At 37.9% G+C, this 14,515-nt stretch overlaps 4 long non-coding RNA genes across 5 annotated transcripts; 2 read left to right on the top strand and 2 right to left on the bottom strand.

The window, feature by feature from the left end:
• Positions 1-887: 887 nt before the first annotated feature.
• Positions 888-3,683, bottom strand: LOC116168396. The gene is made up of 3 exons (XR_004144754.1): positions 3,118-3,683; positions 2,574-2,740; positions 888-2,525 (listed from the first exon to the last, which is right to left on the bottom strand). It is a non-coding gene; the product is annotated as an uncharacterized LOC116168396 (long non-coding RNA).
• A 901-nt stretch (positions 3,684-4,584) lies between these two features.
• Positions 4,585-5,560, bottom strand: LOC116168397. The gene is made up of 3 exons (XR_004144755.1): positions 5,528-5,560; positions 5,339-5,471; positions 4,585-5,281 (listed from the first exon to the last, which is right to left on the bottom strand). It is a non-coding gene; the product is annotated as an uncharacterized LOC116168397 (long non-coding RNA).
• A 3,162-nt stretch (positions 5,561-8,722) lies between these two features.
• On the top strand, positions 8,723-9,698 carry LOC116168399. The gene is made up of 3 exons (XR_004144757.1): positions 8,723-8,755; positions 8,812-8,944; positions 9,002-9,698. It is a non-coding gene; the product is annotated as an uncharacterized LOC116168399 (long non-coding RNA).
• A 661-nt stretch (positions 9,699-10,359) lies between these two features.
• On the top strand, positions 10,360-12,224 carry LOC116169884. Of its 2 annotated transcripts, XR_004145108.1 has the most exons (4): positions 10,360-10,523; positions 10,584-11,156; positions 11,534-11,700; positions 11,749-12,224. It is a non-coding gene; the product is annotated as an uncharacterized LOC116169884 (long non-coding RNA). The 2 variants fall into 2 exon arrangements; XR_004145107.1 differs by having other exon boundaries at positions 10,360-11,156.
• The last annotated feature ends 2,291 nt before the right edge of the window (positions 12,225-14,515 follow it).

The raw sequence follows: 14,515 nt of genomic DNA, 5'->3' as shown, positions 1-14,515 counted from the left end.
ATTGGACTGAAAATGAAGAAGAGAGTTACAATTGACGAAACACGGAATCAAGTGTACATAATGGTAGCGTGGTCGTTTGCTTACGGTAAAGCACGAAGAGGTTCGTGGGAAACAGTCGCGCTCGATAGATTTCGTTTCCGAAATAAAATCGAACAACTTAGTAGAGTTTTGTCTTCGGTATTAGAGAAAAGTCATCGGGACAAAGTCTATCGTGAACGACTCGCCTCCCCTCCACAACGTTAGCAATATAAGTGTAACTGCAGTAGTGCTTAAAATCATTCCGACAGCGTGTACGCGAACTGGTTAAAATGGATCTTGATACACTCAACAATACCACTTTCTGCAAGCCGTTCAAAAATGTAAAAGACCTGGAGGTGGGGGAGAAATATCGAATCGTCGGCATCGACACAATCAACACAAAATATGGTGACCGGGTAGTCGTGGAGACTGGAAACTTTAAATCTATGCTTCCCTTACGTTTCTACAACTACTTTAAGGAGGATAATCGTTTACAAACATTCCAAGCCTCCTTAGCCAATAAAGAGGTATACATAACAAGTGCCGGATCTGCAGGGCAAACGACTAACTTAAAGTTTATGTAAATAAAATATTTGTGTATTAGAAATGTAAATAAACATGGTATATATAAAAAGGAACGGATTCGTTTTATTTCTTTCTAGAAGGCTTCAGTAGATATTTCCGTTTCCTGTTTCAAGGTCCGAGCACACAAGGTAAACGGTTAGAGAATGGCCTATTCTGGACCACTCTTATTGATTTTTTATCGATTTTTGAAGCGCTATCCTGATTTATTGATTGATTATCGATTTCGGAGGCAACATGCAAACTCACTGTCCTTGTGTTATTGGTGATTGTCAATTTTGGGGGCATAGATATGTGTCTGTTGTGTGTTATTGATTTTAGGGCGTGTGTATAGCGGAATGGTATGTTTCCTCCTCGTGTTAATGGGAACTGAACTCGGGACATTCGCGCCATTTTAGTGGGAGTGTGTCATTGACCACTTTGACTGCAATTGTTGGAGAAGCAGGACTTCTGGAGCTAAAGTTTGATGTCTTCAAAATACGGTAGTGTAATTGACTACAATTGTGAGTTAATAGCCTGGAAAGCTAACCTTGAGCTCTCACGATGCTTACCGAATGCCTTCGGAACTTTTTGTGTTAGAGGGGCCATAGCGAATAGCTAGGGCTCTCTTGTATACCTACAGGATTTTGTTACTGTGGAAGTTCGTCGGTGTTGCAATCGGAGCTCTACGTCGCAATCTTTTAATCTGTATGAATAAGGCTGTCAACTCAGATTGGCCGCTAGTGTTGTGGGTATTGATCTAAGAGGGAAGCGACCTCTGAAATTAAAAGGTTGTTGGTCTCAAAGTATGAGACAATAGTGTTAAGTGTCATTGATCTCTATTCTGAGTCAATAGCCTCGAAAACTAAATGTCGTTATCCTCAAGTTGGATAGCATTGGCCTCTAATGGAAGTCAGTGTTCTCTAGCGCTGCAGGTGGTTAACCTTGATCGGTAGCCGTAATATGTTGGACGTCATTGAACTCTAGGTGTGAGCCACTGCCGCTAAATGTCGTTAACGTCAAAGGATCGACAGCTCAATACTATGCGGTCGATTGCAAATGTGCTAGTGGTGGGGACTGTATGTGTTAAGAATAATATTAAGAAACCGTTTGTGGATAGTATATTTCAAACAATCGCGGAGACATCAGACAAGAATCGTGCGCCGCAATCTATCGCTGCAAATATTCGAACTCTCGCAGTAGAGTTTCAAACGTAGTTACTTTAGGATCAGTCCTGACAGAGTTTCAAACCTAGTTACCTTTCTGGTGACTTTTTGATTTAGAATCGATCCTATATAACGAGAGATGGAGGACTCTCAGACTTTGCAATCGATACAAAGCTCAATTACAACACACATAAACAGTTTTCCCCAAGCATTCGATCTCCTTAAAATGAAATTAGTTGACGCTAGTTTAAGTAAACTGCGAATACTAGAACATATTATAATCCAACACGACAAATTTGTGAGGAATGCTAGAGTTATATTAATTTAGCTAGTGACGTACATCCAAACTTTCCAAAAATATGATAGTGAAATCGCACTAATATAAAATCCCTAGAAAAGTTACTGGAGGACCGACTCTAAATCACACTTAACTAACGCCCTTAGAACAAAAAAGTACTAGAATTGAATGTCAAATGCCAAATGGGAGGCTAAAAAGTCATTGACAAGAACCCCAGCCTGCAATCGAAATCAAACTGGTACTTTCGAAAAATACGTTAGTGATGATTAATTTCGGACCTAGCGCAATGCATTTTCAGGTGGTCTAGAATAGAACTCACTAGTTTGATCATCATTGCAGCAGTCAGTTGGAGGGTTATAAAAACACACAAAAATGTTGTTTATTTTCAAACAAATATCCACACAAAATTTTGGAATGCTCTACCTCGTAAAGGAAATTTTCGACACACGATCCACAAGTGCCGCTTCGCAATAGTTCTGGTTCTGCAAAAACTGCTATTAGAATAAACTTTTAAAAAAATTTTCAGTCACCTTTTTATAATTATACCCAAACGTTTGCCCAAACGCGTCGGTTGCAAAAATGTTTCATTGACCGGACATACGAGGTTGAAATTTAATCCCTTATTCACCAAAAGGAGTCCGCAATTGTCCGCCCCATCGCCGCCTGGCCGTAGTTCCAAAATTCGTATTTAAACATTCTAGAAGAAAAATTAGTTAGTTAATGTGGCACGCAATTGATGATGGAGTGATGTTTAGAATGAAGGAAAATTTAAAAATGCAGATTTTCCCACCAATTAGCCCAGCCTTGAAAAATGGAGAGCTTACGTTTATAAAGCCAGTTTGAAACGCTACAGGCTACTTAGCAATTTGAAGTTTTTGTAAAATTCCCTTTCCTAGCAAATAGCCAGTTAACAGCAGATTGAAAAAAGTTCGCAATGAACATTCCATTGAAAAATGTCGGTCGCTTAATAATTTGCGTTTGGTAGTCTTTATGCAAATAAATGTCCATCGTAACTAAATTGTGAACTCCCTTACGTGATAATTATACACTTCTAAAGAAGCTGAATGTGCATACCTGGTACGTCTGTTAACGCCGTTCACACTGAAGAATTCCATAGAAAAGGCTTATGTAGGTATGGATGTTTTTTATAGGGATTCGATCCGTATATTTCCACTGGCGGCCCCTTAATAAAATCGTAGGCGTAGGTATGAAATTAGAAAAAAGAAAAATATGTAATATCGTATACAGTCCGATTTGAAGAGCTTATTTATTACCTTTGCTAATGCATGACTCCTTATTTGCCAAAAATCCCAAACGACATATTTATAATCCAAATTGTTTCACAAATGCACAAATTTATTTCGCCCATCGTATGTACTGTCGCGAGAGCGCGGTAACGACTCCTCTCTTTTTTAGATGACGCAATGAAATCTTAAGATAATGCATTGCGGTTCCACGTAATCTGCATAAATGTAGGCATTATGTGCAGTAGGAAAACTCGTAATACGAGGGATGTCCAAATTTTTACAAACAGCGCGAGCCATGCCTGCAATTAACTAACTAATTGGCCACTTTCCGCTGTCGATACAAAGATACTGCATTGAACCGTACATCTAAAGTTAAGGGATCCCAAATTGCGCATTTTTCCTAATTCATAATAACATACGAGTACATTTTTTCGATATTTCAGTATGTACCTAAGCATACCTATACGTATTAGGTACACCACCATGATTTTCGTGTTTGAACCGTTGGATAAGTGGTTTCTCGAATGGCAGGATAAATTTATGGTAGACCTCTTTTTTTGCAAACACACGCTGCTAAAAAGTACCTCTAGTGTTCACCCTTCGCCCCGTAAGCTGAACCAACTAAATTACTAAACAATTGCATCAGTTGACGTTGACATCATACGCGGTTGTATGTACCTTAAAAGTGGGGATAAAACGTATGGGTTATGTATCTGTGTATCCCACATGAAGAGGGTACCTACCTACAAAAGTATCATATGCCGAAAAACCGATAGTAAAATGCACGATATCTTTTATATCGAAGTTGGGATACATTAGTGCCGTATATGTATGTGCATTTATTGTATGCGGATCGTTCGATACAGTATACATTTTTTTTTTCTAAGTGTAAGCTTAATTTATGGCATTCAACGTTACTAATCATGTTTTCACGTATTAGTCACGGCCAAACTTCAAATTACGGTTGATGGGAACTTTTACGGTAAAGTTTTATAAATCGTATCGAAATAACAGTGGAGGCATGCTATTTAAAGAACTGGAAACGGAAGAGGTAACAGGTGAAGAGATTGAGGCTGTGGCAATACATGAGCTCTTAATTTTTGAAAGCTGTGATAATTCCATCAACACTTCCGAGGGCTTCTTTTTGCGTAGAGGAACCCGCGCCACCTGATTTTGTTGGCGTTGATGCAAGTCCTTTGGAAAATATTGTAAATATCTGAGGTAGTTCCCATATAACCAGCGCCAATCATCGCGGTCTACCGCTTTCAACGTAGGAGTTGGAAATATAGGCTGTAGCGATGCTTTCTATCAGTCCAGTAGTAGTTCTCGAAACAGTTGGTGAATCAGTAGCAGAAAACTGGTTATCGATATTGAGGTTCAAGGATTTAAAACATACAAAACGTCATTTACTCCAAAGGATTTAGCGGTATTTAATGGGCACCAACTTGCAGATTTTATGTTCAAACCTCCGTTTTCATTTAGCAGCTTAGATGTGAGCTACCAGAGAGAGAGAGAAGCAATCTGGCCGATTAAATGGGAAGAAGGACATACGCAGGCACACTTATTTTCAACTATAGTGCGCCTGCTGGTATCACCAATGGACGCTACATATGTCAAGGGAAAGGAGAAGGTAGAATTTATACGAAAAACCTTATCGCAGGATGTCCTCGAGATCAACGAGAAACCTGCACTACCTAAATTACAATCCAACTGTTTATATCATTCCCATTCTCAATGTCATTGTGCATTGTCAAACGTGTACTACATACATAACAATCTTACAATGACATAATTTTTTACTAAATAAAGCGGAAAAAGTATATAACATTTATTCTTTCTCTTAATACCTGTAACCGACAGCAAACCTTAAGAATTACAGTTTTTTGGGCAGCAGAGTTCTTAGTGACCATCGGCCTCCCAAGAAGAGAGAGATAAGCATCTTTTTTGAGACGGAAGCGTGTTAAGTTTGATCCAGGTAAAATCCTGGTTTGCTGCAATTATGGGGATTTAGTGAGCAACCCGTTCAATTTATATTAATTCTGTTTTACCAGGTAATGAAGACCTAGTTAACTATGTACAATCCCTTATCGACTGTTGTTCTTGCCGCTTACACTACGAACACTTCGAAATCTAGTTCAAGAAATTTTTGACGTTTGACTGCTTTCCTTTTAAGCCCTGTACCTATGACTCCGTTGACTTGAATTTTAAAAAGTCTTTAAAATCAACAATATACTTACGTGATGCTATATGAGAATGATTGTAACTCTTTGCTAGTACTCACTAATTATTTATAGACGAGTGCATAAATGATTGTAGGCTATATATATATCAGGGTTCAGTGGAAGAACAATCTCTGGAGATTGAACTGCGCCCTGAGGTTATCTTATAGCAAGTAAGATAATAAAGGCCATTATTATTATTATTCTTATTATTTAAATTTTGATCACTCTTTTACAGGATGTTTTAGCTGTTAAGCTGGATTCACATGCATACGAAATCCGACGATACTGTTTTCCGAAAGGCGTATGATTGGTCAACAATTTCAAATGTCATGAGGGGAGCGAAAGCCGCATGACAGACTCATTCGACGATGCCGAGGGAAAATTCTCAGTAGAAGAAGTACAAATCCAGTCGCACGTCACGATCGTCCACATCGCACCACAGCAGGAAAACTGCCTGTGATAAATACAAAGACTTCGTGATGGCAGTTCCGGCCAAGCACGTATAACCTGATTAACCCGGACATTCATCTTAGCGGGGAGGAGTGATATAAACCATTGAAATAAAAGACTAAGGAAGGAGCTTATGTAGCATTAGCCAGGACCCTATAGGCTTCTCAATATGGCGGACGTTCCTACGCACAGTGGCGTAAATACATAAATAATAAAATAATTTAGTATATTTAATTTTTTTGGCGGATAGTACTGAAATTACATACATTTTACTACATACAGATTCATTACTTCTTTGATAAACAAAATCCATCTCGCCATTCACTGTCTAAAGGAAATGTGAAAAATAGATGTACCTATTTCAATATGTTGTTTTACGCCTATTCCTACGGCAATGTATCACAACCAGTAAAATGAATGAAATTAAGTATCGTGAAAGAAGACCATTTAAGAAATACTAACATAGTTATCACCTATGAAATGTCATTTTCGTTTCTTCTATAGCTTTTGACTTTGTTATATTACACGATTTACAGCTAACCATTGTGTTTCATTTTATCGTAAATGTCAATTAATTGTCAAATTCGGCCATATTGAGAAGCCTAATTGAATCCCGACAAGCATACGTTATATGAATGTAACCCTCCTTCCTTAGTCTTTTATTTCAATGATATAAACACACGGTAACACAAGGCGGCTTTGATTTTGGCAGACAGTTCTATTTTTATGTCAAACGTTTAAACACGCATTTTCGTTTTTCTTAAATAATAAAGTATTCTAAACTATCTTAATTTACGAATACTTCAAGTTTCAGCACATTAGTTCTTGAATCTCAACTTGTTAGAGAAATTAATTTTGATCAAGTGCTAACAACCTTTGCTAATATAAGAAAATCCGAAGAGTTAAATTGTAATGTGTTTTTGGTGAACTGGAACAGGTAGTTGGGTAACAGGTAACAGGTAAACTGGTGTAACTGGTTAACAGGTAACAGGTTTCTCAATAAAAGCTCTTTAGATTAACAGCTGTTCAATTAGAAAGCTGTTTCATTTGAAAAACGGAAACAATAAGCACTGGAAAGGTGATAAAGCCCCTATTGATATCGTCAAAGTTGAGAAAACAATGTTTTAACAAACGACATTTACTGAAATCTACCGCGCAAATTCTACAAAAAGATGTTTTGCTCCAGATGGATCGTCAATACCTTACGGTTATCTGTCGCGAAGATTTGTAAGTGCAAAATGGTCGTTTCAGAAAAGATCATTATATATTTTATGATGCAGTGAAAACGTATTTATTGTTTCCGTTTTTCAAATGAAACAGCTTTCTAATTGAACAGCTGTTAATCTAAAGAGCTTTTATTGAGAAACCTGTTACCTGTTAACCAGTTACACCAGTTTACCTGTTACCTGTTACCCAACTACCTGTTCCAGTTCACCAAAAACACATTACAATTTAACTCTTCGGATTTTCTTATATTAGCAAAGGTTGTTAGCACTTGATCAAAATTAATTTCTCTAACAAGTTGAGATTCAAGAACTAATGTGCTGAAACTTGAAGTATTCGTAAATTAAGATAGTTTAGAATACTTTATTATTTAAGAAAAACGAAAATGCGTGTTTAAACGTTTGACATAAAAATAGAACTGTCTGCCAAAATCAAAGCCGCCTTGTGTTACCGTGTGTTTATATCATTGAAATAAAAGACTAAGGAAGGAGGGTTACATTCATATAACGTATGCTTGTCGGGATTCAATTAGGCTTCTCAATATGGCCGAATTTGACAATTAATTGACATTTACGATAAAATGAAACACAATGGTTAGCTGTAAATCGTGTAATATAACAAAGTCAAAAGCTATAGAAGAAACGAAAATGACATTTCATAGGTGATAACTATGTTAGTATTTCTTAAATGGTCTTCTTTCACGATACTTAATTTCATTCATTTTACTGGTTGTGATACATTGCCGTAGGAATAGGCGTAAAACAACATATTGAAATAGGTACATCTATTTTTCACATTTCCTTTAGACAGTGAATGGCGAGATGGATTTTGTTTATCAAAGAAGTAATGAATCTGTATGTAGTAAAATGTATGTAATTTCAGTACTATCCGCCAAAAAAATTAAATATACTAAATTATTTTATTATTTATGTATTTACGCCACTGTGCGTAGGAACGTCCGCCATATTGAGAAGCCTATAGGGTCCTGGCTAATGCTACATAAGCTCCTTCCTTAGTCTTTTATTTCAATGGTTTATATCACTCCTCCCCGCTAAGATGAATGTCCGGGTTAATCAGGTTATACGTGCTTGGCCGGAACTGCCATCACGAAGTCTTTGTATTTATCACAGGCAGTTTTCCTGCTGTGGTGCGATGTGGACGATCGTGACGTGCGACTGGATTTGTACTTCTTCTACTGAGAATTTTCCCTCGGCATCGTCGAATGAGTCTGTCATGCGGCTTTCGCTCCCCTCATGACATTTGAAATTGTTGACCAATCATACGCCTTTCGGAAAACAGTATCGTCGGATTTCGTATGCATGTGAATCCAGCTTAACAGCTAAAACATCCTGTAAAAGAGTGATCAAAATTTAAATAATAAGAATAATAATAATAATGGCCTTTATTATCTTACTTGCTATAAGATAACCTCAGGGCGCAGTTCAATCTCCAGAGATTGTTCTTCCACTGAACCCTGATATATATATAGCCTACAATCATTTATGCACTCGTCTATAAATAATTAGTGAGTACTAGCAAAGAGTTACAATCATTCTCATATAGCATCACGTAAGTATATTGTTGATTTTAAAGACTTTTTAAAATTCAAGTCAACGGAGTCATAGGTACAGGGCTTAAAAGGAAAGCAGTCAAACGTCAAAAATTTCTTGAACTAGATTTCGAAGTGTTCGTAGTGTAAGCGGCAAGAACAACAGTCGATAAGGGATTGTACATAGTTAACTAGGTCTTCATTACCTGGTAAAACAGAATTAATATAAATTGAACGGGTTGCTCACTAAATCCCCATAATTGCAGCAAACCAGGATTTTACCTGGATCAAACTTAACACGCTTCCGTCTCAAAAAAGATGCTTATCTCTCTCTTCTTGGGAGGCCGATGGTCACTAAGAACTCTGCTGCCCAAAAAACTGTAATTCTTAAGGTTTGCTGTCGGTTACAGGTATTAAGAGAAAGAATAAATGTTATATACTTTTTCCGCTTTATTTAGTAAAAAATTATGTCATTGTAAGATTGTTATGTATGTAGTACACGTTTGACAATGCACAATGACATTGAGAATGGGAATGATATAAACAGTTGGATTGTAATTTAGGTAGTGCAGGTTTCTCGTTGATCTCGAGGACATCCTGCGATAAGGTTTTTCGTATAAATTCTACCTTCTCCTTTCCCTTGACATATGTAGCGTCCATTGGTGATACCAGCAGGCGCACTATAGTTGAAAATAAGTGTGCCTGCGTATGTCCTTCTTCCCATTTAATCGGCCAGATTGCTTCTCTCTCTCTCTGGTAGCTCACATCTAAGCTGCTAAATGAAAACGGAGGTTTGAACATAAAATCTGCAAGTTGGTGCCCATTAAATACCGCTAAATCCTTTGGAGTAAATGACGTTTTGTATGTTTTAAATCCTTGAACCTCAATATCGATAACCAGTTTTCTGCTACTGATTCACCAACTGTTTCGAGAACTACTACTGGACTGATAGAAAGCATCGCTACAGCCTATATTTCCAACTCCTACGTTGAAAGCGGTAGACCGCGATGATTGGCGCTGGTTATATGGGAACTACCTCAGATATTTACAATATTTTCCAAAGGACTTGCATCAACGCCAACAAAATCAGGTGGCGCGGGTTCCTCTACGCAAAAAGAAGCCCTCGGAAGTGTTGATGGAATTATCACAGCTTTCAAAAATTAAGAGCTCATGTATTGCCACAGCCTCAATCTCTTCACCTGTTACCTCTTCCGTTTCCAGTTCTTTAAATAGCATGCCTCCACTGTTATTTCGATACGATTTATAAAACTTTACCGTAAAAGTTCCCATCAACCGTAATTTGAAGTTTGGCCGTGACTAATACGTGAAAACATGATTAGTAACGTTGAATGCCATAAATTAAGCTTACACTTAGAAAAAAAAAATGTATACTGTATCGAACGATCCGCATACAATAAATGCACATACATATACGGCACTAATGTATCCCAACTTCGATATAAAAGATATCGTGCATTTTACTATCGGTTTTTCGGCATATGATACTTTTGTAGGTAGGTACCCTCTTCATGTGGGATACACAGATACATAACCCATACGTTTTATCCCCACTTTTAAGGTACCGCGTATGATGTCAACGTCAACTGATGCAATTGTTTAGTAATTTAGTTGGTTCAGCTTACGGGGCGAAGGGTGAACACTAGAGGTACTTTTTAGCAGCGTGTGTTTGCAAAAAAAGAGGTCTACCATAAATTTATCCTGCCATTCGAGAAACCACTTATCCAACGGTTCAAACACGAAAATCATGGTGGTGTACCTAATACGTAGGTATGCTTAGGTACATACTGAAATATCGAAAAAATGTACTCGTGTGTTATTATGAATTAGGAAAAATGCGCAATTTGGGATCCCTTAACTTTAGATGTACGGTTCAATGCAGTATCTTTGTATCGACAGCGGAAAGTGGCCAATTAGTTAGTTAATTGCAGGCATGGCTCGCGCTGTTTGTAAAAATTTGGACATCCCTCGTATTACGAGTTTTCCTACTGCACATAATGCCTACATTTATGCAGATTACGTGGAACCGCAATGCATTATCTTAAGATTTCATTGCGTCATCTAAAAAAGAGAGGAGTCGTTACCGCGCTCTCGCGACAGTACATACGATGGGCGAAATAAATTTGTGCATTTGTGAAACAATTTGGATTATAAATATGTCGTTTGGGATTTTTGGCAAATAAGGAGTCATGCATTAGCAAAGGTAATAAATAAGCTCTTCAAATCGGACTGTATACGATATTACATATTTTTCTTTTTTCTAATTTCATACCTACGCCTACGATTTTATTAAGGGGCCGCCAGTGGAAATATACGGATCGAATCCCTATAAAAAACATCCATACCTACATAAGCCTTTTCTATGGAATTCTTCAGTGTGAACGGCGTTAACAGACGTACCAGGTATGCACATTCAGCTTCTTTAGAAGTGTATAATTATCACGTAAGGGAGTTCACAATTTAGTTACGATGGACATTTATTTGCATAAAGACTACCAAACGCAAATTATTAAGCGACCGACATTTTTCAATGGAATGTTCATTGCGAACTTTTTTCAATCTGCTGTTAACTGGCTATTTGCTAGGAAAGGGAATTTTACAAAAACTTCAAATTGCTAAGTAGCCTGTAGCGTTTCAAACTGGCTTTATAAACGTAAGCTCTCCATTTTTCAAGGCTGGGCTAATTGGTGGGAAAATCTGCATTTTTAAATTTTCCTTCATTCTAAACATCACTCCATCATCAATTGCGTGCCACATTAACTAACTAATTTTTCTTCTAGAATGTTTAAATACGAATTTTGGAACTACGGCCAGGCGGCGATGGGGCGGACAATTGCGGACTCCTTTTGGTGAATAAGGGATTAAATTTCAACCTCGTATGTCCGGTCAATGAAACATTTTTGCAACCGACGCGTTTGGGCAAACGTTTGGGTATAATTATAAAAAGGTGACTGAAAATTTTTTTAAAAGTTTATTCTAATAGCAGTTTTTGCAGAACCAGAACTATTGCGAAGCGGCACTTGTGGATCGTGTGTCGAAAATTTCCTTTACGAGGTAGAGCATTCCAAAATTTTGTGTGGATATTTGTTTGAAAATAAACAACATTTTTGTGTGTTTTTATAACCCTCCAACTGACTGCTGCAATGATGATCAAACTAGTGAGTTCTATTCTAGACCACCTGAAAATGCATTGCGCTAGGTCCGAAATTAATCATCACTAACGTATTTTTCGAAAGTACCAGTTTGATTTCGATTGCAGGCTGGGGTTCTTGTCAATGACTTTTTAGCCTCCCATTTGGCATTTGACATTCAATTCTAGTACTTTTTTGTTCTAAGGGCGTTAGTTAAGTGTGATTTAGAGTCGGTCCTCCAGTAACTTTTCTAGGGATTTTATATTAGTGCGATTTCACTATCATATTTTTGGAAAGTTTGGATGTACGTCACTAGCTAAATTAATATAACTCTAGCATTCCTCACAAATTTGTCGTGTTGGATTATAATATGTTCTAGTATTCGCAGTTTACTTAAACTAGTGTCAACTAATTTCATTTTAAGGAGATCGAATGCTTGGGGAAAACTGTTTATGTGTGTTGTAATTGAGCTTTGTATCGATTGCAAAGTCTGAGAGTCCTCCATCTCTCGTTATATAGGATCGATTCTAAATCAAAAAGTCACCAGAAAGGTAACTAGGTTTGAAACTCTGTCAGGACTGATCCTAAAGTAACTACGTTTGAAACTCTACTGCGAGAGTTCGAATATTTGCAGCGATAGATTGCGGCGCACGATTCTTGTCTGATGTCTCCGCGATTGTTTGAAATATACTATCCACAAACGGTTTCTTAATATTATTCTTAACACATACAGTCCCCACCACTAGCACATTTGCAATCGACCGCATAGTATTGAGCTGTCGATCCTTTGACGTTAACGACATTTAGCGGCAGTGGCTCACACCTAGAGTTCAATGACGTCCAACATATTACGGCTACCGATCAAGGTTAACCACCTGCAGCGCTAGAGAACACTGACTTCCATTAGAGGCCAATGCTATCCAACTTGAGGATAACGACATTTAGTTTTCGAGGCTATTGACTCAGAATAGAGATCAATGACACTTAACACTATTGTCTCATACTTTGAGACCAACAACCTTTTAATTTCAGAGGTCGCTTCCCTCTTAGATCAATACCCACAACACTAGCGGCCAATCTGAGTTGACAGCCTTATTCATACAGATTAAAAGATTGCGACGTAGAGCTCCGATTGCAACACCGACGAACTTCCACAGTAACAAAATCCTGTAGGTATACAAGAGAGCCCTAGCTATTCGCTATGGCCCCTCTAACACAAAAAGTTCCGAAGGCATTCGGTAAGCATCGTGAGAGCTCAAGGTTAGCTTTCCAGGCTATTAACTCACAATTGTAGTCAATTACACTACCGTATTTTGAAGACATCAAACTTTAGCTCCAGAAGTCCTGCTTCTCCAACAATTGCAGTCAAAGTGGTCAATGACACACTCCCACTAAAATGGCGCGAATGTCCCGAGTTCAGTTCCCATTAACACGAGGAGGAAACATACCATTCCGCTATACACACGCCCTAAAATCAATAACACACAACAGACACATATCTATGCCCCCAAAATTGACAATCACCAATAACACAAGGACAGTGAGTTTGCATGTTGCCTCCGAAATCGATAATCAATCAATAAATCAGGATAGCGCTTCAAAAATCGATAAAAAATCAATAAGAGTGGTCCAGAATAGGCCATTCTCTAACCGTTTACCTTGTGTGCTCGGACCTTGAAACAGGAAACGGAAATATCTACTGAAGCCTTCTAGAAAGAAATAAAACGAATCCGTTCCTTTTTATATATACCATGTTTATTTACATTTCTAATACACAAATATTTTATTTACATAAACTTTAAGTTAGTCGTTTGCCCTGCAGATCCAGCACTTGTTATGTATACCTCTTTATTGGCTAAGGAGGCTTGGAATGTTTGTAAACGATTATCCTCCTTAAAGTAGTTGTAGAAACGTAAGGGAAGCATAGATTTAAAGTTTCCAGTCTCCACGACTACCCGGTCACCATATTTTGTGTTGATTGTGTCGATGCCGACGATTCGATATTTCTCCCCCACCTCCAGGTCTTTTACATTTTTGAACGGCTTGCAGAAAGTGGTATTGTTGAGTGTATCAAGATCCATTTTAACCAGTTCGCGTACACGCTGTCGGAATGATTTTAAGCACTACTGCAGTTACACTTATATTGCTAACGTTGTGGAGGGGAGGCGAGTCGTTCACGATAGACTTTGTCCCGATGACTTTTCTCTAATACCGAAGACAAAACTCTACTAAGTTGTTCGATTTTATTTCGGAAACGAAATCTATCGAGCGCGACTGTTTCCCACGAACCTCTTCGTGCTTTACCGTAAGCAAACGACCACGCTACCATTATGTACACTTGATTCCGTGTTTCGTCAATTGTAACTCTCTTCTTCATTTTCAGTCCAATCACTTAACTCACTAATAAACTGTTCTAAATTGGCCTTTATCAATCTGCGTACTACTACACATTTTTCACATATTTTACTGTTTAAATAACTCTCACATATTTCTTCGCCCAACTCGTATTTTTTAGCGATGGCCAGACACTCCTCCTCACTATATTCACCATTGCCATATATTGCTTCATGTTCGGCGTCAAATACTAACGCCGAAAACTTTTGCTTAAGGCGTTCTACCGCTGTTACAAAA

The sequence above is a fragment of the Photinus pyralis genome, unplaced genomic scaffold (genome assembly GCF_008802855.1).
Source record: "Photinus pyralis isolate 1611_PpyrPB1 unplaced genomic scaffold, Ppyr1.3 Ppyr1.4_LG4, whole genome shotgun sequence".
Classification (NCBI taxonomy): domain Eukaryota; kingdom Metazoa; phylum Arthropoda; class Insecta; order Coleoptera; family Lampyridae; genus Photinus; species Photinus pyralis.
The sequence above is the reverse complement of the archived record's forward strand: the minus strand, read 5'-3'. Positions and strand labels throughout refer to the sequence as shown.